We start from the raw sequence: 24,505 nt of genomic DNA on the forward strand, positions 1-24,505 counted from the left end.
TGGTCAGGTACTGAGCCCCGGCCAACTGATCGAGCAGGTCATCGATGCGTGGCATTGGGTACGCATCGGCGACCGTGACCGCATTGAGCCCCCTGTAGTCCACGCAGAACCGAGTGGTTCGGTCCTTCTTAGGGACGAGGACTACAGGCGAGGCCCAAGCGCTGTTGGATGCCTGGATCACCCCCAGCTTCAGCATCTCGTCAATCTCCTGGCGCATGTGTTGCTGCACCTCCAGGGAGACCCGATATGCTGAACGCCGGATCGGGGGATGATCCCCAGTGTCCACGTGATGGACAGCCAAGTCAGTCCTTCCGGGCTGGTTGGTAAACAACCCCCGGAAGGGGAGGAGGGTGGCCCACAGCTGGGACCGTTGGTCTTCCAAGAGCTGGTGGCCAACCTCCACATCCTCAATGGATCCGCCTGCCCTAACCTGGGCTAGCATATCCAAGAGGGTTTCCGCTTCTCCCTCCTCGGGCAGGTTGCACACGGGGAGCGCACATGCCTCCCGCTCATGATGTGCCTTCATCATGTTCACATGGAAGGGCTTCCGCCTTCCACGGGCGGGGTCCAGGGTGACCAGGTACGTTACAGGGTTGAGCTGCTGGTACACGAGGTATGGGCCTTCCCAGGCTGCCTGAAGCTTGTCCTGTGGTACGGGGACCAGTACCCACACCTTTTGACCCACTTGGTAGGTCCTCTCACAAGCGTTCTGGTCGTACCAACGCTTCTGATCGGCCTGGGCTTGAGCCATATTGTCGTGTACCAGTTGCGTCAAGGCCTGCATTTTGTCCCGGAAGCGCATGACATACTCGATAACCGACACTCCAGGGGTGGCCAAATCCCCTTCCCAAGCCTCTTTCACCAGAGCCAGGGGGCCCCGCACACGTCGCCCGTACAGGAGCTCAAACGGTGAGAATCCTGTTGAGGCCTGTGGAACCTCCCGGTAAGCAAATAACAGGTGTGGGAGATACCGCTCCCAGTCACGCCCATGGGAGTCGACCAACATCTTAAGCATCTGCTTTAAGGTGCCATTGAACCGCTCGCACAGGCCATTAGTCTGTGGATGGTACGGGCTGGCCACCAGATGTCGCACCTGGACTTGCTTACAGAGGGCCTCCATCAGCTGGGACATGAATTGGGTCCCCCGGTCAGTGAGCATTTCCTGGGGAAAACCCACTCGGGAGAAAATCTCCAGCAATGCGGTGGCCACCTTGTCAGCCCGAATGGACGACAAGGCCACTGCTTCTGGGTACCGGGTGGCATAGTCCACTACCGTCAGTATGAAGCTGTGAGGCAAATCCCGGGATATGAAGATGAATTATGACTCCAGTCATAATCCCTCATCACTCCCTGGCAGTGCCCCCTCCCTTCTTGTTCTCAGTGTTCCACTTACACCTCCATGGCCATGTCCTGTGATATGGAGATGAGGTGGTGTGGGAACAATGGACACAGGATGACTCCCTGCCGTCATCCTGTAGTAGGAGCTGCTAGCTAGTTAGCAAGGCTATGGAAATAGCCAGACAGAACGACTCCAGTAAAAAATGGTTCATATCTCGCAAGCCATATTTCCGATAAATATGGCAACCATAAAAATGGTGTCTCCGCATGCAGACGATGCCGGCACACCCTTTTTATGGGAGCAGGACATTGGGAAATGCCCCAGGCGTGATATCAGCCAATGGGGAACTGGCAGACAGGTCATGAGTCCCCTCGTTCTGTAGCTAAATTCATAACTGTCACAATGAGAGCATTGGCGTCTGCCTACGACGCTCCCAGGCAAAGTTATGGCCAATATCCCCTTTGCTGGATAATTCTGATCCATGCAGGGGGAGTGGCAGTGCTTCCCTGTGAGGTCACTAAGGTAGGAGGGGACCTGGATCTGCCCAGGTTGATAACCCTACTTCGGCCATTTTCCAGTGTTCTTTCGCTGGGGGCACGTGTAGGAAACATCTGTGGGAGTTCCTGGAAACCTGGTCTACAGCGCCCCCCTGTGGCCAGACGCAACAAGGTAACTGCTGGAACTGTGTATGCCTGTTTGTAACCCATGCTTTGATTGTAACTGTACTCTGACATATGTATATTCTGTAGATTCCCTATTGTATATATTGTAGTTTCTAGTGTGCTTTAGGCTGATTAAATTATATAATTAATCTTGGGCTGTTCTGTTATCTCGATCTTGAATCCCACGTCTGTGTGTTCGGCTAATAGTTACCGTAAATCGGTTGGTGGCAGCGAATTGTGCCAAGGATTATTGTGGGGAGGCCAGTGAGATTCGGGGAGATTTTATATATTCCGCCCGCGGAGGTCGGGGGAATATATACCTTACTCTCACCGGGGACCCTTCAATAATCGGCATAAGTAGTATAGCGGCCTCCTTGCTTATTGTCGGGCAATTCCATAATTGGCCTGACTATAAGAGGGGCGCTAGAGAGCGCGTCACGTGCTCTGTCTGTCGGTCGGGAGGTATAAAGGAGGGGTGACCCCCACTTGTTACCCCCCGATTGTGACGTACTGGTAGCCAGCGCGGGGGATTTCTGAGTGACCCCCCCGGTGGTTTGTGACAGAAGCGTTTCCCGGAGCTGCTGGGGATGGCCAGCGGGCCGACCAGATCCACAGCCACCCTCCTGAAAGGCTCATCGATGATTGGCAGAGATACCAGTGGGGCTTTGGGGCGTGGCCCCGCCTTCCCCACTCTCTGACAGGTTTCACACGAACGGCAGTAGGCAGCCACATCGGCCCCCATTTTTGGCCAGTAGAAATGCTGGTTTAACCTGGCCTTGGTCTTAGCGATCCCTAGGTGTCCGGCCATCGGAATCTCATGTGCGATCCGCAACAACTCCGTCCGGAACGGATAGGGTACCACCAACTGTCGGTCCCTGGGCCACGCCTCCGGTGAACCCTGCTGGACCGTGGCCCGGTACAGCCGTCCTTGGTCCCAGACCACTCGCTCCGGGTCCGAGTCCGAGGGAGGCTGTGCCGCCTGCTCCTTAAGAGCTTTCAGGCTGTCGTCAGCTTCTAACGCTGCCTGAAACCCCTGACTAGATGTGGCCAGAATCGACGAGACTGTCACATCTTCGGTCAGTACCCCGGGACCTGTGTCCTGGCCTCCGCCTGACTCGGCTGCCACTTGGTCAGAAGGGGAAGAGCTATCGGACCTCCGGGAGGCCCCTTGGCTTCCAGCACTCCCACTGCGGGTGACAGCGGCCACAGCCGCTGCGACCGTGGGTCGTGCCTGCTCCTCCTCCGTTCCTGACCAAGTCGCCGGTTCAGGCAGACCGACCTGGCTTCCTGACACCCCGGTTGTGGGGGAACCATGCACCGAGATCTTACCTGGGAGCACTTCCGCTCCTGGACCGGCCCCAATCTCACCTGCCTGTTCCCCTCCTGCAGCAACAGAACCCCGCTGTGAAATCTCTGGGGACCCCACATTTGCTGTGGTAGCCCCCACCCCACACACTGGTCCTCCCCCTGCAGCACCCTGCTCTCTGCTTATCCCTGCAGAGGGCAACAGATCCCAGCTCACAGGCTGATTACTTGTAGAGGCATGGTCACACCTTTCTCTGACCCCCTCCCCTGTCACAGCTGCAGCTGTGTGTGTGTCTATGGTGTCTGTGCAAGCAGAAATATCAGAGTTCACTCCCTCCTCCCTTACATCATTCATAGATAACACATTAACATTGTCAGGAGTCATGTCAGTACGGGCTGAAGGTTCAGCCCTTGGGGGGGGCCCAAACTGGGAGGTTATCTGCCCCAAATCTGTCCCAAGTAGCACGTTTGCGGGGATCCGATCAGTTACCCCCACCTCCCTCACCCCTCGCCCTGCGCCCCAGTCCACATAAATGTCAGCAACAGGCAGCGCCGGGTCAATGCCTCCAATCCCGGAGACAGCGAGGGTTTTCCCAGGGATCAAGTCTTGGGGGGACACCATCTCAGGCCGCACCAGAGTCACCTCCGAGGCGCTGTCTCGCAGTCCTATGGTCACAGACCGGCCGACGGTGACAGGTTGGAAGCTGTCCAGGGACCTACCACCACCCCCACCCACACAATACACCTTGGGCGGCCCTTGGGACGGAGCCGGGGCCTTGGGACGCTGAGGGCACATGGCCTTGAAGTGTCCAGGTAGGTTGCACTGGTGGCACCGTCTTGGTTCCGCCACGGGCCTGGAGAGGGGAGTTGAGGGGGACACCCCCTGCAGTCTAGGGGCAGGTGGGGCAGTCGCAGAATTCATCTTACCCCCTCTCCAGGTGCTGCTGGTGGCCGCTCTCCTGGCCTCAGGGGCCCGGTTGTTGGTGTAGTCATCGGCCAGGGCAGCTGTAGCCGTGGACCCCTTTGGCTTCTGGTCTCGGATGAACTGGCGGAGATCCTCAGGGCAGTTCCACAAGAGTTGCTCCGTGATGAACAAGTCCAGGATCTCCGGTCCGGTGGAAAGCTGCAGGCCTTGGGTCCAGTGGTCGGCAGCTCGGGCAAGTGCCCGCCTGTGGTCAGCCCTGGAGTCCTTTGGTCCCTTCTGTAGGCTCCGGAACTTCTTGCGGTAGGACTCTGGAGTGAGGTTGTACTGTTGGATCAGGGCCCGCTTGATGGTGTCGTAGCCCTGATCTGCCTCAGCAGGCAAGTCCCCAAGGATATCCAGGGCCTTACCCCTTAAACGGGGGGTCAGGTATTTGGCCCACTGGTCCTTGTCCAGATGGTGCTGCAAGCAAGTCCGTTCAAAAGCAGTCAGGAAAGAGTCCAAGTCTCCATCCTTCTCCAGCACTGGGAAGTCCTCAACACGGACCTTTGGAAGTTTGGTGTCTTGAAGGTCACGTGTGGCTGATGAGGGCCGGAGCTGAGCTAGCTGCAGCTGGTAGTCACGGTCTGCCTGTCGCTCCGCAGCCTCACGCTCTGCCTGGCGCTCTTCACGCGCTGCTTGCCGCTCCGCAGCCTCAGCATCACGCGCTGCCTGCCGCTCTGCCCTGCGCTCTACCATGAGTATCTCGTAGGTATCCCGGTCTCCCGCCTGGAGAAGGGCCATAGCCATTTGGAGAAGGCTATCCGAGCCTCCCAGGCTCGGTGGAATGGCACGTGGTGATCTGCGGCCCGCTGCGGAGCCTGGTGCTTCACTGTCCCTTGCAGAGCGGAGGGCTGGCATCTGGCTCGTTGAGGACCCTTGGGTGAGCTGCTCCTCATCTTGTCCATAATTGCTAGGTTGTGCAATGTCCTCTGCAGAGCTGTTTTCTGGCGTCGAGCTCCTGGAGGACTCGTGGGCAACCTCCTCATTGCTGTCCACAGCACCGTCCTCCCTCTCTTCGGCTCCTGCCTTAGCATTGGCCAGTTGCATAGCTCTGCTCCTGGTGCCATCAGCCATTCTTGCAGACTTTTGGTCACTGACACAGAACTGACACCTGATGCCTCCACACACCTTACAGTATCTGCACTCTGACACTCTAGTGTTGAGCTAGTCTGAAGACCCCAGCAGCCACAGCTGCTGCAGGCAGTCTTTAGTGTCTGGGAGTATGGGTCTCACACTCACACACACTATTATCTCGATCCCACCGCTATGCCACCAATATGTCACAAACCACCGGGGGGGTCACTCAGAAATCCCCCGCGCTGGCTACCAGTACGTCACAATCGGGGTGTAACAAGTGGGGGGTCACCCCTCCTTTATACCTCCCGACCGACAGACAGAGCACGTGATGCGCTCTCTAGCGCCCCTCTTATAGTCAGGCCAATTATGGAATTGCCCGACGATAAGCAAGGAGGCCGCTATACTACTTATGCCGATTATTGAAGGGTCCCCGGTGAGAGTAGGGTATATATTCCCCCGACCTCCGCGGGCGGAATATATAAAATCTCCCCGAATCTCACTGGCCTCCCCACAATAATCCTTGGCACAAACTCGCTGCCACCAACCGCTTCACGGTAACTATTAGCCGAACACACAGACGTGGGATTCAAGATCGAGATAACAGAACAGCCCAAGATTAATTATATAATTTAATCAGCCTAAAGCACACTAGAAACTACAATATATACAATAGGGAATCTACAGAATATACATATGTCAGAGTACAGTTACAGACAAAGCATGGTTTACAAACAGGCATACACAGTTCCAGCAGTTACCTTGTTGCGTCTGGCCACAGGGGGGCGCTGTACCCAGGTTTCTAGGATCCTTCCCACAGATGTTTCCTACACGTGCCCCCAGCGAAAAGAACACTGGAAAATGGCCGAAGTAGGGTTATCAACCTGGACAAATCCAGGTCCCCTCCTACCTTCGTGACCTCAGAGGGAGCACTGCTCCACCCCTGGCTGGAGTTATGGACAAAATCCACAACATGGAATATGGCCATAACTTGGCCTGGGAGCGTCGTAGGCGGACGCCAATGCTCTCATTGTGACAGTTATGAATTTAGCTACAGAATGAGAGGTTTCATGACTTGTCTACTAGTTCCACATTGGCTGATATCACGCCTGGGGCATTTCCCAATGTCCTGCTCCCATAAAAAGGGTGTGCCGGCATCGTCCGCATGCGGAGACACCATTTTTATGGTTGCCGTATTTATCGGAAATATGGCTTGCGAGATATGAACCATTTTTTACTGGAGTCGTTCTGTCTAGCTAGTTCCATAGCCTTGCTAATGAGATACAACTCTTGTTACAGGGTGACGGCAGGGAGTCATCCTGTGTCCATTGTTCCCACACCACCTAATTTCCATATCACAGGACATGGCCATGGAGGTGTAAGTGGAACACTGAGAACAAGAAGGGAGGGGGCACTGCCAGGGAGTGATGAGGGATTATGACTGGAGTCATAATTCATCTTCATATCCCGGGATTTGCCTCACACGTGTGGGAATAGGCGGGGTGCTGGAGGTGTACGTGTGGGAATAGGCGGGGTGCTGGAGGTGCACGTGTGGGAATAGGCGGGGTGCTGGAGGTGCACGTGTGGGAATAGGCGGGGTGCTGGAGGTGTACGTGTGGGAATAGGCGGGGTGCTGGAGGTGCACGTGTGGGAATAGGCGGGGTGCTGGAGGTGTAGGTGTGGGAATAGGCGGGGTGCTGGAGGGGCACGTGTGGGAATAGGCGGGGTGCTGGAGGTGCACGTGTGGGAATAGGCGGGGTGCTGGAGGTGTAGGTGTGGAAATAGGCGGGGTGCTGGAGGTGTAGGTGTGGAAATAGGCGGGGTGCTGGAGGTGCACGTGTGGGAATAGGCGGGGTGCTGGAGATGTAGGTGTGGGAATAGGCGGGGTGCTGGAGGTGTAGGTGTGGGAATAGGCGGGGTGCTGGAGGTGCACGTGTGGGAATAGGCGGGGTGCTGGAGGTGCACGTGTGGGAATAGGCGGGGTGCTGGAGGTGCACGTGTGGGAATAGGCGGGGTGCTGGAGGTGCACGTGTGGGAATAGGCGGGGTGCTGGAGGTGCACGTGTGGGAATAGGCGGGGTGCTGGAGGTGCACGTGTGGGAATAGGCGGGGTGCTGGAGGTGTAGGTGTGGGAATAGGCGGGGTTCTGGAGGTGTATGTGTGGGAATAGGCGGGGTGCTGGAGGTGTAGGTGTGGGGATAGGCGGGGTGCTGGAGGTGTATGTGTGGGGATAGGCGGGGTGCTGGAGGTGTACGTGTGGGAATAGGCGGGGTGCTGGAGGTGTACGTGTGGGAATAGGCGGGGTGCTGGAGGTGTATGTGTGGGAATAGGCGGGGTGCTGGAGGTGTAGGTGTGGGAATAGGCGGGGTGCTGGAGGTGCACGTGTGGGAATAGGCGGGGTGCTGGAGGTGTACGTGTGGGAATAGGCGGGGTGCTGGAGGTGCACGTGTGGGAATAGGCGGGGTGCTGGAGGTGTACGTGTGGGAATAGGCGGGGTGCTGGAGGTGCACGTGTGGGAATAGGCGGGGTGCTGGAGGTGTACGTGTGGGAATAGGCGGGGTGCTGGAGGTGTACGTGTGGGAATAGGCGGGGTGCTGGAGGTGCACGTGTGGGGATAGGCGGGGTGCTGGAGGGGTACGTGTGGGAATAGGTGGGGTGCTGGAGGTGCATGTGTGGGAATAGGCGGGGTGCTGGAGGTGTAGGTGTGGGAATAGGCGGGGTGCTGGAGGTGTATGTGTGGGAATAGGCGGGGTGCTGGAGGTGTAGGTGTGGGAATAGGTGGGGTGCTGGAGGTGTAGGTGTGGGAATAGGCGGGGTGCTGGAGGTGTAGGTGTGGGAATAGGCGGGGTGCTGGAGGTTTAGGTGTGGGAATAGCCGGGGTGCTGGAGGTGCACGTGTGGGAATAGGCGGGGTGCTGGAGGTGCACGTGTGGGAATAGGCGGGGTGCTGGAGGTGCACGTGTGGGAATAGGCGGGGTGCTGGAGGTGTACGTGTGGGAATAGGCGGGGTCCTGGAGGTGTACGTGTGGGAATAGGCGGGGTGCTGGAGGTGTACGTGTGGGAATAGGCGGGGTGCTGGAGGTGTACGTGTGGGAATAGGCGGGGTGCTGGAGGTGCACGTGTGGGGATAGGCGGGGTGCTGGAGGGGTACGTGTGGGAATAGGTGGGGTGCTGGAGGTGCACGTGTGGGGATAGGCGGGGTGCTGGAGGTGCACGTGTGGGAATAGGCGGGGTGCTGGAGGGGCACGTGTGGGGATAGGCGGGGTGCTGGAGGTGTAGGTGTGGGAATAGGCGGGGTGCTGGAGGTGTAGGTGTGGGAATAGGCGGGGTGCTGGAGGTGTAGGTGTGGGGATAGGCGGGGTGCTGGAGGTGTAGGTGTGGGAATAGATGGGGTGCTGGAGGTGTAGGTGTGGGAATAGGCGGGGTGCTGGAGGTGTAGGTGTGGGAATAGGCGGGGTGCTGGAGGTGCACGTGTGGGAATAGGCGGGGTGCTGGAGGTGCACGTGTGGGAATAGGCGGGGTGCTGGAGGTGTACGTGTGGGAATAGGCGGGGTGCTGGAGGTGTACGTGTGGGAATAGGCGGGGTGCTGGAGGTGTACGTGTGGGAATAGGCGGGGTGCTGGAGGTGTACGTGTGGGAATAGGCGGGGTGCTGGAGGTGCACGTGTGGGGATAGGCGGGGTGCTGGAGGGGTACGTGTGGGAATAGGTGGGGTGCTGGAGGTGCACGTGTGGGAATAGGCGGGGTGCTGGAGGTGTAGGTGTGGGAATAGGCGGGGTGCTGGAGGTGTATGTGTGGGAATAGGCGGGGTGCTGGAGGTGCACGTGTGGGAATAGGCGGGGTGCTGGAGGTGTAGGTGTGGGAATAGGCGGGGTGCTGGAGGTGTAGGTGTGGGGATAGGCGGGGTGCTGGAGGTGTAGGTGTGGGAATAGATGGGGTGCTGGAGGTGTAGGTGTGGGAATAGGCGGGGTGCTGGAGGTGTAGGTGTGGGAATAGGCGGGGTGCTGGAGGTGCACGTGTGGGAATAGGCGGGGTGCTGGAGGTGCACGTGTGGGAATAGGCGGGGTGCTGGAGGTGCACGTGTGGGAATAGGCGGGGTGCTGGAGGTGTACGTGTGGGAATAGGCGGGGTGCTGGAGGTGTAGGTGTGGGAATAGGCGGGGTGCTGGAGGTGTAGGTGTGGGAATAGGCGGGGTGCTGGAGGTGTAGGTGTGAGAATAGGCGGGGTGCTGGAGGTGCACGTGTGGGAATAGGCGGGGTGCTGGAGGTGTAGGTGTGGGAATAGGCGGGGTGCTGGAGGTGTAGGTGTGGGAATAGGCGGGGTGCTGGAGGTGCACGTGTGGGGATAGGCGGGTGCTGGAGGTGTACGTGTGGGAATAGGCGGGGTGCTGGAGGTGCACGTGTGGGAATAGGCGGGGTGCTGGAGGTGTAGGTGTGGGAATAGGCGGGGTGCTGGAGGTGTAGGTGTGGGAATAGGCGGGGTGCTGGAGGTGTAGGTGTGGGAATAGGCGGGGTGCTGGAGGTGTATGTGTGGGGATAGGCGGGGTGCTGGAGGTGCACGTGTGGGAATAGGCGGGGTGCTGGAGGTGTAGGTGTGGGAATAGGCGGTGTGAGGCAAATCCCGGGATATGAAGATGAATTATGACTCCAGTCATAATCCCTCATCACTCCCTGGCAGTGCCCCCTCCCTTCTTGTTCTCAGTGTTCCACTTACACCTCCATGGCCATGTCCTGTGATATGGAGATGAGGTGGTGTGGGAACAATGGACACAGGATGACTCCCTGCCGTCACCCTGTAGTAGGAGCTGCTATCTAATTAGCAAGGCTCTGGAAGTAGCCAGACAGAACGACTCCAGTAAAAAATGGTTCATATCTCGCAAGCCATATTTCCGATAAATATGGCAACCATAAAAATGGTGTCTCCGCATGCGGGCGATGCCGGCACACCCTTTTTATGGGAGCAGGACATTGGGAAATGCCCCAGGCGTGATATCAGCCAATGGGGAACTGGCAGACAGGTCATGAGTCCCCTCGTTCTGTAGCTAAATTCATAACTGTCACAATGAGAGCATTGGCGTCCGCCTACGACGCTCCCAGGCAAAGTTATGGCCATATTCCATGTTGTGGATTGTCCATAACTCAAGCCAGGGGTGGAGCAGTGCTCCCTCTGAGGTCACTAAGGTAGGAGGGGACCTGGATCTGCCCAGGTTGATAACCCTACTTCGGCCATTTTCCAGTGTTCTTTCGCTGGGGGCACGTGTAGGAAACATCTGTGGGAAGGATCCTAGAAACCTGGGTACAGCGCCCCCCTGTGGCCAGACGCAACAAGGTAACTGCTGGAACTGTGTATGCCTGTTTGTAACCCATGCTTTGATTGTAACTGTACTCTGACATATGTATATTCTGTAGATTCCCTATTGTATATATTGTAGTTTCTAGTGTGCTTTAGGCTGATTAAATTATATAATTAATCTTGGGCTGTTCTGTTATCTCGATCTTGAATCCCACGTCTGTGTGTTCGGCTAATAGTTACCGTAAATCGGTTGGTGGCAGCGAATTGTGCCAAGGATTATTGTGGGGAGGCCAGTGAGATTCGGGGAGATTTTATATATTCCGCCCGCGGAGGTCGGGGGAATATATACCTTACTCTCACCGGGGACCCTTCAATAATCGGCATAAGTAGTATAGCGGCCTCCTTGCTTATGGTCGGGCAATTCCATAATTGGCCTGACTATAAGAGGGGCGCTAGAGAGCGCGTCACGTGCTCTGTCTGTCGGTCGGGAGGTATAAAGGAGGGGTGACCCCACTTGTTACCCCCCGATTGTGACGTACTGGTAGCCAGCGCGGGGGATTTCTGAGTGACCCCCCCGGTGGTTTGTGACATATTGGTGGCATAGCGGTGGGATCGAGATAATAGTGTGTGTGAGTGTGAGACCCATACTCCCAGACACTAAAGACTGCCTGCAGCAGCTGTGGCTGCTGGGGTCTTCAGACCAGCTCAACACTAGAGTGTCAGAGTGCAGATACTGTAAGGTGTGTGGAGGCATCAGGTGTCAGTTCTGTGTCAGTGACCAAAAGTCTGCAAGAATGGCTGATGGCACCAGGAGCAGAGCTATGCAACTGGCCAATGCTAAGGCAGGAGCCGAAGAGAGGGAGGACGGTGCTGTGGACAGTAATGAGGAGGTTGCCCACGAGTCCTCCAGGAGCTCGACGCCAGAAAACAGCTCTGCAGAGGACATTGCACAACCTGGCACTGCTGGACAAGATGAGGAGCAGCTCACCCAAGGGTCCTCAACGAGCCAGATGCCAGCCCTCCGCTCTGCAATGGACAGTGAATCACCAGGCTCCGCAGCGGGCCGCAGATCACCACGTGCCATTCCACCGAGCCTGGGAGGCTCGGATAGCCTTCTTCAAATGGCTATGGCCCTTCTCCAGGCTGGAGACCAGGAGGGCTACAAGGGACTCCTGGCAGAGCGCAGGGCAGAGCGGCAAGCATCGCGTGAGGCTGAGGCTGCGGAGCGGCAGGCAGCGCGTGAAGAGCGCCAGGCAGAGCGTGACTACCAGCTGCAGCTAGCTCAGCTCCGGCCCTCATCAGCCACACGTGACCTTCAAGACACCAAACTTCCAAAGGTCCGTGTTGAGGACTTCCCAGTGCTGGAGAAGGATGGAGACTTGGACTCTTTCTTGACTGCTTTTGAACGGACTTGCTTGCAGCACCATCTGAACAAGGACCAGTGGGCCAAATACCTGACCCCCCCGTTTAAGGGGTAAGGCCCTGGATATCCTTGGGGACTTGCCTGCTGAGGCAGATCAGGGCTACGACACCATCAAGCGGGCCCTGATCCAACAGTACAACCTCACCCCGGAGTCCTACCGCAAGAAGTTCCGGAGCCTACAGAAGGGACCAAAGGACTCCTGGGCTGACCACCGGCGGGCACTTGCCCGAGCTGCCGACCACTGGACCCAAGGCCTGCAGCTTTCCACCGGACCGGAGATCCTGGACTTGTTCATCACGGAGCAACTCTTGTGGAACTGCCCTGAGGATCTCCGCCAGTTCATCCGAGACCAGAAGCCAAAGGGGTCCACGGCTACAGCTGCCCTTGCCGATGACTACACCAACAACCGGGCCCCTGAGGCCAGGAGAGCGGCCACCAGCAGCACCTGGAGAGGGGGTAAGATGAATTCTGCGACTGCCCCACCTGCCCCTAGACTGCAGGGGGTGTCCCCCTCAACTCCCCTCTCCAGGCCCGTGGCAGAGCCAAGACGGTGCCACCAGTGCAACCTACCTGGACACTTCAAGGCCATGTGCCCTCAGCGTCCCAAGGCCCCGGCTCCGTCCCCGTCCCAAGGGCCGCCCAAGGTGTATTGTGTGGGTGGGGGTGGTGGTAGGTCCCTGGACAGCTTCCAACCTGTCACCGTCGGCCGGTCTGTGACCATAGGACTGCGAGACAGCGCCTCGGAGGTGACTCTGGTGCGGCCTGAGATGGTGTCCCCCCAAGACTTGATCCCTGGGAAAACCCTCGCTGTCTCCGGGATTGGAGGCACTGACCCGGCGCTGCCTGTTGCTGACATTTATGTGGACTGGGGCGCAGGGCGAGGGGTGAGGGAGGTGGGGGTAACTGATCGGATCCCTGCAAACGTGCTACTTGGGACAGATTTGGGGCAGATAACCTCCCAGTTTGGGCCCCCCCCAAGGGCTGAACCTTCAGCCCGTACTGACATGACTCCTAACAATGTTAATGTGTTATCTATGAATGATGTAAGGGAGGAGGGAGTGAACTCTGATATTTCTGCTTGCATAGACACCATAGACACACACTCAGCTGCAGCTGTGACAGGGGAGGGGGTCAGAGAAAGGTGTGACAATGCCTCTACAAGTAATCAGCCTGTGAGCTGGGATCTGTTGCCCTCTGAAGGGATAAGCAGAGAGCAGGGTGCTGCAGGGGGAGGACCAGTGTGTGGGGTGGGGGCTACCACAGCAAATGTGGGGTCCCCAGAGATTTCACAGCGGGGTTCTGTTGCTGCAGGAGGGGAACAGGCAGGTGAGATTGGGGCCGGTCCAGGAGCGGAAGTGCTCCCAGGTAAGATCTCGGTGCATGGTTCCCCCACAACCGGGGTGTCAGGAAGCCAGGTAGGTCTGCCTGAACCGGCGACTTGGTCAGGAACGGAGGAGGAGCAGGCACGACCCACGGTCGCAGCGGCTGTGGCCGCTGTCACCCGCAGTGGGAGTGCTGGAAGCCAAGGGGCCTCCCGGAGGTCCGATAGCTCTTCCCCTTCTGACCAAGTGGCAGCCGAGTCAGGTGGAGGCCAGGACACAGGTCCCGGGGTACTGACCGAAGATGTGACAGTCTCGTCGATTCTGGCCACATCTAGTCAGGGGTTTCAGGCAGCGTTAGAAGCTGACGACAGCCTGAAAGCTCTTAAGGAGCAGGCGGCACAGCCTCCCTCGGACTCGGACCCGGAGCGAGTGGTCTGGGACCAAGGACGGCTGTACCGGGCCACGGTCCAGCAGGGTTCACCGGAGGCGTGGCCCAGGGACCGACAGTTGGTGGTACCCTATCCGTTCCGGACGGAGTTGTTGCGGATCGCACATGAGATTCCGATGGCCGGACACCTAGGGATCGCTAAGACCAAGGCCAGGTTAAACCAGCATTTCTACTGGCCAAAAATGGGGGCCGATGTGGCTGCCTACTGCCGTTCGTGTGAAACCTGTCAGAGAGTGGGGAAGGCGGGGCCACACCCCAAAGCCCCACTAGTATCTCTGCCAATCATCGATGAGCCTTTCAGGAGGGTGGCTGTGGATCTGGTCGGCCCGCTGGCCATCCCCAGCAGCTCCGGGAAACGCTTCATACTGACGGTAGTGGACTATGCCACCCGGTACCCAGAAGCAGTGGCCTTGTCGTCCATTCGGGCTGACAAGGTGGCCACCGCATTGCTGGAGATTTTCTCCAGAGTGGGTTTTCCCCAGGAAATGCTCACGGACCGGGGGACCCAATTCATGTCCCAGCTGATGGAGGCCCTCTGTAAGCAAGTCCAGGTGCGACATCTGGTGGCCAGCCCGTACCATCCACAGACTAATGGCCTGTGCGAGCGGTTCAATGGCACCTTAAAGCAGATGCTTAAGATGTTGGTCGACTCCCATGGGCGTGACTGGGAGCGGTATCTCCCACACCTGTTATTTGCTTACCGGGAGGTTCCACAGGCCTCAACAGGATTCTCACCGTTTGAGCTCCTGTACGGGCGACGTGTGCGGGGCCCCCTGGCTCTGGTGAAAGAGGCTTGGGAAGGGGATTTGGCCACCCCTGGAGTGTCGGTTATCGAGTATGTCATGCGCTTCCGGGACAAAATGCAGGCCTTGACGCAACTGGTACACGACAATATGGCTCAAGCCCAGGCCGATCAGAAGCGTTGGTACGACCAGAACGCTTGTGAGAGGACCTACCAAGTGGGTCAAAAGGTGTGGGTACTGGTCCCCGTACCACAGGACAAGCTTCAGGCAGCCTGGGAAGGCCCATACCTCGTGTACCAGCAGCTCAACCCTGTAACGTACCTGGTCACCCTGGACCCTGCCCGTGGAAGGCGGAAGCCCTTCCATGTGAACATGATGAAGGCACATCATGAGCGGGAGGCATGTGCGCTCCCCGTGTGCAACCTGCCCGAGGAGGGAGAAGCGGAAACCCTCTTGGATATGCTAGCCCAGGTTAGGGCAAGCGGATCCATTGAGGATGTGGAGGTTGGCCACCAGCTCTTGGAGGACCAACGGTCCCAGCTGTGGGCCACCCTACACCCCTTCCGGGGGTTGTTTACCAACCAGCCCGGAAGGACTGACTTGGCTGTCCATCACGTGGACACTGGGGATCATCCCCCGATCCGGCGTTCGGCATATCGGGTCTCCCTGGAGGTGCAGCAACACATGCGCCAGGAGATTGACGAGATGCTGAAGCTGGGGGTGATCCAGGCATCCAACAGCGCTTGGGCCTCGCCTGTAGTCCTCGTCCCTAAGAAGGACCGAACCACTCGGTTCTGCGTGGACTACAGGGGGCTCAATGCGGTCACGGTCGCCGATGCGTACCCAATGCCACGCATCGATGACCTGCTCGATCAGTTGGCCGGGGCTCAGTACCTGACCATCATGGATCTGAGCCGGGGATATTGGCAGATCCCCCTGACTCGCAAGGCCAGGGAACGCTCTGCCTTTATTACCCCATTTGGACTGTACGAGTCCACGGTGATGCCATTCGGGATGAGGAATGCCCCTGCCACTTTCCAGCGGATGGTCAACACCCTGCTCAAGGGACTTGAAGGGTACGCGGCCGCGTACCTAGATGACATTGCCGTCTTCAGTCCCACCTGGGAGGACCACCTAGAGCATCTAGCACAGGTGCTCAGGCGGATCCACCAGGCAGGTTTGACCATCAAGCCGGGAAAGTGTCAGCTGGCCATGAGCGAGGTCCAGTACCTCGGTCACCGGGTAGGTGGGGGAACACTGAAGCCCGAGCCTGAGAAAGTGGAGGCCATCGCATCCTGGCCCACCCCCAGGACCAAGAAGCAGGTGATGTCCTTCTTGGGGACCGCTGGGTACTATAGGAGGTTTGTTCCATGCTATAGTAGCCTGGCAAAGCCCTTGACGGACCTCACCAAGAAGAAGCTGCCCTCTGCAGTCGATTGGACAATGGACTGCGAGACAGCCTTCCGGGCCCTAAAGGACGCCCTGTCCAGCCCGCCCGTGCTACAGGCAGCCGACTTCACGCGGCCGTTTGTAGTACAGACGGACGCCAGTGACTTCGGCCTCGGTGCGGTGCTCAGCCAGGTGGACTCTGCGAGCCAAGAGCACCCAGTCTTGTACCTGAGCAGGAAGCTGTTACCAAGGGAAGTTGCCTATTCCACGATGGAGAAGGAGTGCCTGGCCATAGTGTGGGCCCTGCAGCGTCTGCAACCCTATCTATACGGGCGCCACTTCATCGTGGAGACGGACCACAATCCCCTCAGCTGGTTGCACACCATCTCTGGGACGAATGGGCGATTGTTGCGATGGAGCCTTGCGCTCCAGCAGTACAACTTCACCATTCGCCACAAAAGGGGCCGTGACCACGGTAACGCAGACGGGCTGTCTCGACAAGGAGAGGTCGCGGACGGGCGCACGGGGGAACACCGGAGTGTGCTGCCCCCTAGCGCCCTCAAAAGGGGGGAGGTGTGAGGCAAATCCCGGGATATGAAGATGAATTATGACTCCAGTCATAATCCCTCATCACTCCCTGGCAGTGCCCCCTCCCTTCTTGTTCTCAGTGTTCCACTTACACCTCCATGGCCATGTCCTGTGATATGGAGATGAGGTGGTGTGGGAACAATGGACACAGGATGACTCCCTGCCGTCACCCTGTAGTAGGAGCTGCTATCTAATTAGCAAGGCTCTGGAAGTAGCCAGACAGAACGACTCCAGTAAAAAATGGTTCATATCTCGCAAGCCATATTTCCGATAAATATGGCAACCATAAAAATGGTGTCTCCGCATGCGGGCGATGCCGGCACACCCTTTTTATGGGAGCAGGACATTGGGAAATGCCCCAGGCGTGATATCAGCCAATGGGGAACTGGCAGACAGGTCATGAGTCCCCTCGTTCTGTAGCTAAATTCATAACTGTCACAATGAGAGCATTGGCGTCCGCCTACGACGCTCCCAGGCAAAGTTATGGCCATATTCCATGTTGTGGATTGTCCATAACTCAAGCCAGGGGTGGAGCAGTGCTCCCTCTGAGGTCACTAAGGTAGGAGGGGACCTGGATCTGCCCAGGTTGATAACCCTACTTCGGCCATTTTCCAGTGTTCTTTCGCTGGGGGCACGTGTAGGAAACATCTGTGGGAAGGATCCTAGAAACCTGGGTACAGCGCCCCCCTGTGGCCAGACGCGCAAGGTAACTGCTGGAACTGTGTATGCCTGTTTGTAACCCATGCTTTGATTGTAACTGTACTCTGACATATGTATATTCTGTAGATTCCCTATTGTATATATTGTAGTTTCTAGTGTGCTTTAGGCTGATTAAATTATATAATTAATCTTGGGCTGTTCTGTTATCTCGATCTTGAATCCCACGTCTGTGTGTTCGGCTAATAGTTACCGTAAATCTGTTGGTGGCAGCGAATTGTGCCAAGGATTATTGTGGGGAGGCCAGTGAGATTCGGGGAGATTTTATATATTCCGCCCGCGGAGGTCGGGGGAATATATACCTTACTCTCACCGGGGACCCTTCAATAATCGGCATAAGTAGGATAGCGGCCTCCTTGCTTATGGTCGGGCAATTCCATAATTAGCCTGACTATAAGAGGGGCGCTAGAGAGCGCGTCACGTGCTCTGTCTGTCGGTCGGGAGGTATAAAGGAGGGGTGACCCCACTTGTTACCCCCCGATTGTGACGTACTGGTAGCCAGCGCGGGGGATTTCTGAGTGACCCCCCCGGTGGTTTGTGACAGGCGGGATGCTGGAGGGGCACGTGTGGGGATAGGCGGGGTGCTGGAGGTGTATGTGTGGGGATAGGCGGGGTGCTGGAGGTGTATGTGTGGGGATAGGCGGGGTGCTGGAGGTGCACGTGTGGGAATAGGCGGGGTGCTGGAGGTGCACGTGTGGGGATAGGCGGGTGCTGGAGGTGTACGTGTGGGAATAGGCGGGGTGCTGGAGGTGCACGTGTGGGAATAGGCGGGGTGCTGGAGGTGTAGGTGTGGGAATAGGCGGGGTGCTGGAGGTGTATGTGTGGGGATAGGCGGGGTGCTGGAGGTGCACGTGTGGGAATAGGCGGGGTGCTGGAGGTGCACGTGTGGGGATAGGCGGGTGCTGGAGGTGTACGTGTGGGAATAGGCGGGGTGCTGGAGGTGCACGTGTGGGAATAGGCGGGGTGCTGGAGGTGTAGGTGTGGGAATAGGCGGAGTGCTGGAGGTGTAGGTGTGGGAATAGGCGGGGTGCTGGAGGGGCACGTGTGGGGATAGGCGGGGTGCTGGAGGTGTACGTGTGGGAATAGGCGGGGTGCTGGAGGTGCACGTGTGGGGATAGGCGGGGTGCTGGAGGTGCACGTGTGGGAATAGGCGGGGTGCTGGAGGTGTAGGTGTGGGAATAGGTGGGGTGCTGGAGGGGCACGTGTGGGAATAGGCGGGGTGCTGGAGGGGTAGGTGTGGGAATAGGCGGGGTGCTGGAGGTGTACGTGTGGGAATAGGCGTGGTGCTGGAGGTGTAGGTGTGGGAATAGGCGGGGTGCTGGAGGTGTAGGTGTGGGAATAGGCGGGGTGCTGGAGGTGCACGTGTGGGAATAGGCGGGGTGCTGGAGGTGTACGTGTGGGAATAGGCGGGGTGCTGGAGGTGCACGTGTGGGGATAGGCGGGGTGCTGGAGGTGCACGTGTGGGAATAGGCGGGGTGCTGGAGGTGCACGTGTGGGAATAGGCGGGGTGCTGGAGGTGTAGGTGTGGGAATAGGCGGGGTGCTGGAGGTGCACGTGTGGGGAATAGGCGGGGTGCTGGAGGTGTAGGTGTGGGAATAGGCGGGGTGCTGGAGGTGCAAGTGTGGGAATAGGCGGGGTGCTGGAGGTGTACGTGTGGGGATACGCGGGGTGCTGGAGGGGCACGTGTGGGAATAGGCGGGGTGCTGGAGGTGTAGGTGTGGGAATAGGCGGGGTGCTGGAGGTGTAGGTGTGGGGATAGGCGGGGTGCTGGAGGTGCAGGTGTGGGAATAGGCGGGGTGCTGGAGGTGTATGTGTGGGAATAGGCGGGGTGCTGGAGGTGTACGTGTGGGAATAGGCGGGGTGCTGGAGGTGCAGGTGTGGGAATAGGCGGGGTGCTGGAGGTGCACGTGTGGGAATAGGCGGGGTGCTGGACGTGTAGGTGTGGGAATAGGCGGGGTGCTGGAGGTGTAGGTGTGGGAATAGGCGGGGTGCTGGAGGTGTAGGTGTGGGAATAGGCGGGGTGCTGGAGGTGTAGGTGTGGGAATAGGCGGGGTGCTGGAGGTGTAGGTGTGGGAATAGGCGGGGTGCTGGAGGTGTACGTGTGGGAATAGGCGGGGTGGTGGAGGTGCACGTGTGGGAATAGGCGGGGTGCTGGAGGTGTACGTGTGGGAATAGGCGGGGTGCTGGAGGTGTACGTGTGGGAATAGGCGGAGTGCTGGAGGTGTAGGTGTGGGAATAGGCGGGGTGCTGGAGGTGCACGTGTGGGAATAGGCGGGGTGCTGGAGGTGTAGGTGTGGCAATAGGCGGGGTGCTGGAGGTGCACGTGTGGGGATAGGCGGGGTGCTGGAGGTGTGGGAATAGGCGGGGTGCTGGAGGTGTACGTGTGGGAATAGGCGGGGTGCTGGAGGGGCACGTGTGGGAATAGGCGGGGTGCTGGAGGGGCACGTGTGGGAATAGGCGGGGTGCTGGAGGTGTAGGTGTGGGAATAGGCGGGGTGCTGGAGGGGTACGTGTGGGAATAGGCGGGGTGCTGGAGGTGCACGTGTGGGAATAGGCGGGGTGTTGGAGGTGTATGTGTGAGAATAGGCGGGGTGCAGGAGGTGTGGGAATAGGCGGGGTGCTGGAGGTGTACGTGTGGGAATAGGCGGGGTGCTGGAGGGGCACGTGTGGGAATAGGCGGGGTGCTGGAGGTGTACGTGTGGGAATAGGCGGGGTGCTGGAGGTGTACGTGTGGGAATAGGCGGGGTGCTGGAGGGGCACGTGTGGGAATAGGCGGGGTGCTGGAGGTGTATGTGTGGGAATAGGCGGGGTGCTGGAGGTGCACGTGTGGGAATAGGCGGGGTGCTGGAGGTGCACGTGTGGGAATAGGCGGGGTGCTGGAGGTGCACGTGTGGGAATAGGCGGGGTGCTGGAGGTGCACGTGTGGGAATAGGCGGGGTGCTGGAGGTGCACGTGTGGGAATAGGCGGGGTGCTGGAGGTGTACGTGTGGGAATAGGCGGGGTGCTGGAGGTGTAGGTGTGGGAATAGGCGGGGTGCTGGAGGTGTAGGTGTGGGAATAGGCGGGGTGCTGGAGGTGTAGGTGTGGGAATAGGCGGGGTGCTGGAGGTGCACGTGTGGGAATAGGCGGGGTGCTGGAGGTGTATGTGTGGGAATAGGCGGGGTGCTGGAGGTGTAGGTGTGGGAATAGGCGGGGTGCTGGAGGTGTATGTGTGGGAATAGGCGGGGTGCTGGAGGTGTAGGTGTGGGGATAGGTGCGGTGCTGGAGGTGTAGGTGTGGGAATAGGCGGGGTGCTGGAGGGGCACGTGTGGGAATAGGCGGGGTGCTGGAGGTGTAGGTGTGGGAATAGGCGGGGTGCTGGAGGTGTAGGTGTGGGAATAGGCGGGGTGCTGGAGGTGTAGGTGTGGGAATAGGCGGGGTGCTGGAGGTGTAGGTGTGGGGATAGGCGGGGTGCTGGAGGTGTAGGTGTGGGGATAGGCGGAGTGCTGGAGGTGTAGGTGTGGGAATAGGCGGGGTGCTGGAGGTGTAGGTGTGGGGATAGGCGGAGTGCTGGAGGTGTAGGTGTGGGAATAGGCGGGGTGCTGGAGGTGTAGGTGTGGGAATAGGCGGGGTGCTGGAGGTGTAGGTGTGGGAATAGGCGGGGTGCTGGAGGTGTAGGTGTGGGAATAGGCGGGGTGCTGGAGGTGTAGGTGTGGGAATAGGCGGGGTGCTGGAGGTGTAGGTGTGGGGATAGGCGGGGTGCTGGAGGTGTAGGTGTGGGAATAGGCGGGGTGCTGGAGGTGTAGGTGTGGGAATAGGCGGGGTGCTGGAGGTGTAGGTGTGGGAATAGGCGGGGTGCTGGAGGTGTATGTGTGGGAATAGGCGGGGTGCTGGAGGTGTAGGTGTGGGAATAGGCGGGGTGCTGGAGGTGTAGGTGTGGGGATAGGCGGGGTGCTGGAGGTGTAGGTGTGGGAATAGGCGGGGTGCTGGAGGGGCACGTGTGGGAATAGGCGGGGTGCTGGAGGTGTAGGTGTGGGAATAGGCGGGGTGCTGGAGGTGTAGGTGTGGGAATAGGCGGGGTGCTGGAGGTGTAGGTGTGGGAATAGGCGGGGTGCTGGAGGGGCAGGTGTGGGAATAGGCGGGGTGCTGGAGGGGCAGGTGTGGGAATAGGCGGGGTGCTGGAGGGGCAGGTGTGGGAATAGGCGGGGTGCTGGAGGTGCACGTGTGGGAATAGGCGGGGTGCTGGAGGTGTAGGTGTGGGGATAGGCGGGGTGCTGGAGGGGCAGGTGTGGGAAGAGGCGGGGTGCTGGAGGTGTAGGTGTGGGAATAGGCGGGGTGCTGGAGGTGTAGGTGTGGGAATAGGCGGGGTGCTGGAGGTGTAGGTGTGGGAATAGGCGGGGTGCTGGAGGTGTAGGTGTGGGAATAGGCGGGGTGCTGGAGGTGTAGGTGTGGGGATAGGCGGGGTGCTGGAGGTGTAGGTGTGGGAATAGGCGGGGTGCTGGAGGTGTAGGTGTGGGAATAGGCGGGGTGCTGGAGGTGTATGTGTGGGAATAGGCGGGGTGCTGGAGGTGCACGTGTGGGGAATAGGCGGGGTGCTGGAGGTGTAGGTGTGGGAATAGGCGGGGTGCTGGAGGTGTAGGTGTGGGAATAGGCGGGGTGCTGGAGGTGCACGTGTGGGAATAGGCGGGGTGCTGGAGGTGCACGTGTGGGAATAGGCGGGGTGCTGGAGGTGTAGGTGTGGGAATAGGCGGGGTGCTGGAGGTGTAGGTGTGGGAATAGGCGGGGTGCTGGAGGTGTAGGTGTGGGAATAGGCGGGGTGCTGGAGGTGTAGGTGTGGGGATAGGTGCGGTGCTGGAGGTGTAGGTGTGGGAATAGGCGGGGTGCTGGAGGGGCACGTGTGGGAATAGGCGGGGTGCTGGAGGTGTAGGTGTGGGAATAGGCGGGGTGCTGGAGGTGTAGGTGTGGGAATAGGCGGGGTGCTGGAGGTGTAGGTGTGGGAATAGGCGGGGTGCTGGAGGTGTAGGTGTGGGGATAGGCGGGGTGCTGGAGGTGTAGGTGTGGGGATAGGCGGAGTGCTGGAGGTGTAGGTGTGGGAATAGGCGGGGTGCTGGAGGTGTAGGTGTGGGGATAGGCGGAGTGCTGGAGGTGTAGGTGTGGGAATAGGCGGGGTGCTGGAGGTGTAGGTGTGGGAATAGGCGGGGTGCTGGAGGTGTAGGTGTGGGAATAGGCGGGGTGCTGGAGGTGTAGGTGTGGGAATAGGCGGGGTGCTGGAGGTGTAGGTGTGGGAATAGGCGGGGTGCTGGAGGTGTAGGTGTGGGGATAGGCGGGGTGCTGGAGGTGTAGGTGTGGGAATAGGCGGGGTGCTGGAGGTGTAGGTGTGGGAATAGGCGGGGTGCTGGAGGTGTAGGTGTGGGAATAGGCGGGGTGCTGGAGGTGTATGTGTGGGAATAGGCGGGGTGCTGGAGGTGTAGGTGTGGGAATAGGCGGGGTGCTGGAGGTGTAGGTGTGGGAATAGGCGGGGTGCTGGAGGTGTAGGTGTGGGAATAGGCGGGGTGCTGGAGGGGCACGTGTGGGAATAGGCGGGGTGCTGGAGGTGTAGGTGTGGGAATAGGCGGGGTGCTGGAGGTGTAGGTGTGGGAATAGGCGGGGTGCTGGAGGTGTAGGTGTGGGAATAGGCGGGGTGCTGGAGGGGCAGGTGTGGGAATAGGCGGGGTGCTGGAGGGGCAGGTGTGGGAATAGGCGGGGTGCTGGAGGGGCAGGTGTGGGAATAGGCGGGGTGCTGGAGGTGCACGTGTGGGAATAGGCGGGGTGCTGGAGGTGTAGGTGTGGGGATAGGCGGGGTGCTGGAGGGGCAGGTGTGGGAAGAGGCGGGGTGCTGGAGGTGTAGGTGTGGGAATAGGCGGGGTGCTGGAGGTGTAGGTGTGGGAATAGGCGGGGTGCTGGAGGTGTAGGTGTGGGAATAGGCGGGGTGCTGGAGGTGTAGGTGTGGGAATAGGCGGGGTGCTGGAGGTGTAGGTGTGGGGATAGGCGGGGTGCTGGAGGTGTAGGTGTGGGAATAGGCGGGGTGCTGGAGGTGTAGGTGTGGGAATAGGCGGGGTGCTGGAGGTGTATGTGTGGGAATAGGCGGGGTGCTGGAGGTGCACGTGTGGGGAATAGGCGGGGTGCTGGAGGTGTAGGTGTGGGAATAGGCGGGGTGCTGGAGGTGTAGGTGTGGGAATAGGCGGGGTGCTGGAGGTGCACGTGTGGGAATAGGCGGGGTGCTGGAGGTGCACGTGTGGGAATAGGCGGGGTGCTGGAGGTGTAGGTGTGGGAATAGGCGGGGTGCTGGAGGTGTAGGTGTGGGAATAGGCGGGGTGCTGGAGGTGTAGGTGTGGGAATAGGCGGGGTGCTGGAGGTGTAGGTGTGGGAATAGGCGGGGTGCTGGAGGGGTACGTGTGGGAATAGGCGGGGTGCTGGAGGGGCACGTGTGGGAATAGGCGGGGTGCTGGAGGGGCACGTGTGGGAATAGGCGGGGTTCTGGAGGTGTAGGTGTGGGAATAGGCGGGGTGCTGGACGTGTAGATGTGGGGAATAGGCGGGGTGCTGGAGGTGCACGTGTGGGAATAGGTGGGGTGCTGGAGGTGTAGGTGTGGGAATAGGCGGGGTGCTGGAGGTGCACGTGTGGGAATAGGCGGGGTACTGGAGGTGCACGTGTGGGAATAGGCGGGGTGCTGGAGGTGTATGTGTGGGAATAGGCGGGGTGCTGGAGGTGTAGGTGTGGGAATAGGCGGGGTGCTGGAGGTGTAGGTGTGGAAATAGGCGGGGTGCTGGAGGTGTAGGTGTGGGAATAGGCGGGGTGCTGGAGGTGCAGGTGTGGGAATAGGCGGGGTGCTGGAGGTGTAGGTGTGGGAATAGGCGGGGTGCTGGAGGTGTAGGTGTAGGGATAGGCGGGGTGCTGGAGGGGCACGTGTGGGAATAGGCGGGGTGCTGGAGGTGTATGTGTGGGAATAGGCGGGGTGCTGGAGGGGTACGTGTGGGAATAGGCGGGGTGCTGGAGGGGCACGTGTGGGAATAGGCGGGGTGCTGGAGGGGCACGTGTGGGAATAGGCGGGGTGGTGGAGGTGCACGTGTGGGAATAGGCGGGGTGCTGGAGGTGCACGTGTGGGAATAGGCGGGGTGTTGGAGGTGTAGGTGTGGGGAATAGGCGGGGTGCTGGAGGGGCACGTGTGGGAATAGGCGGGGTGCTGGAGGTGTATGTGTGGGAATAGGCGGGGTGCTGGAGGTGTA

Source organism: Anomaloglossus baeobatrachus, unplaced genomic scaffold (genome assembly GCF_048569485.1).
Source record: "Anomaloglossus baeobatrachus isolate aAnoBae1 unplaced genomic scaffold, aAnoBae1.hap1 Scaffold_86, whole genome shotgun sequence".
Lineage (NCBI taxonomy): Eukaryota > Metazoa > Chordata > Amphibia > Anura > Aromobatidae > Anomaloglossus > Anomaloglossus baeobatrachus.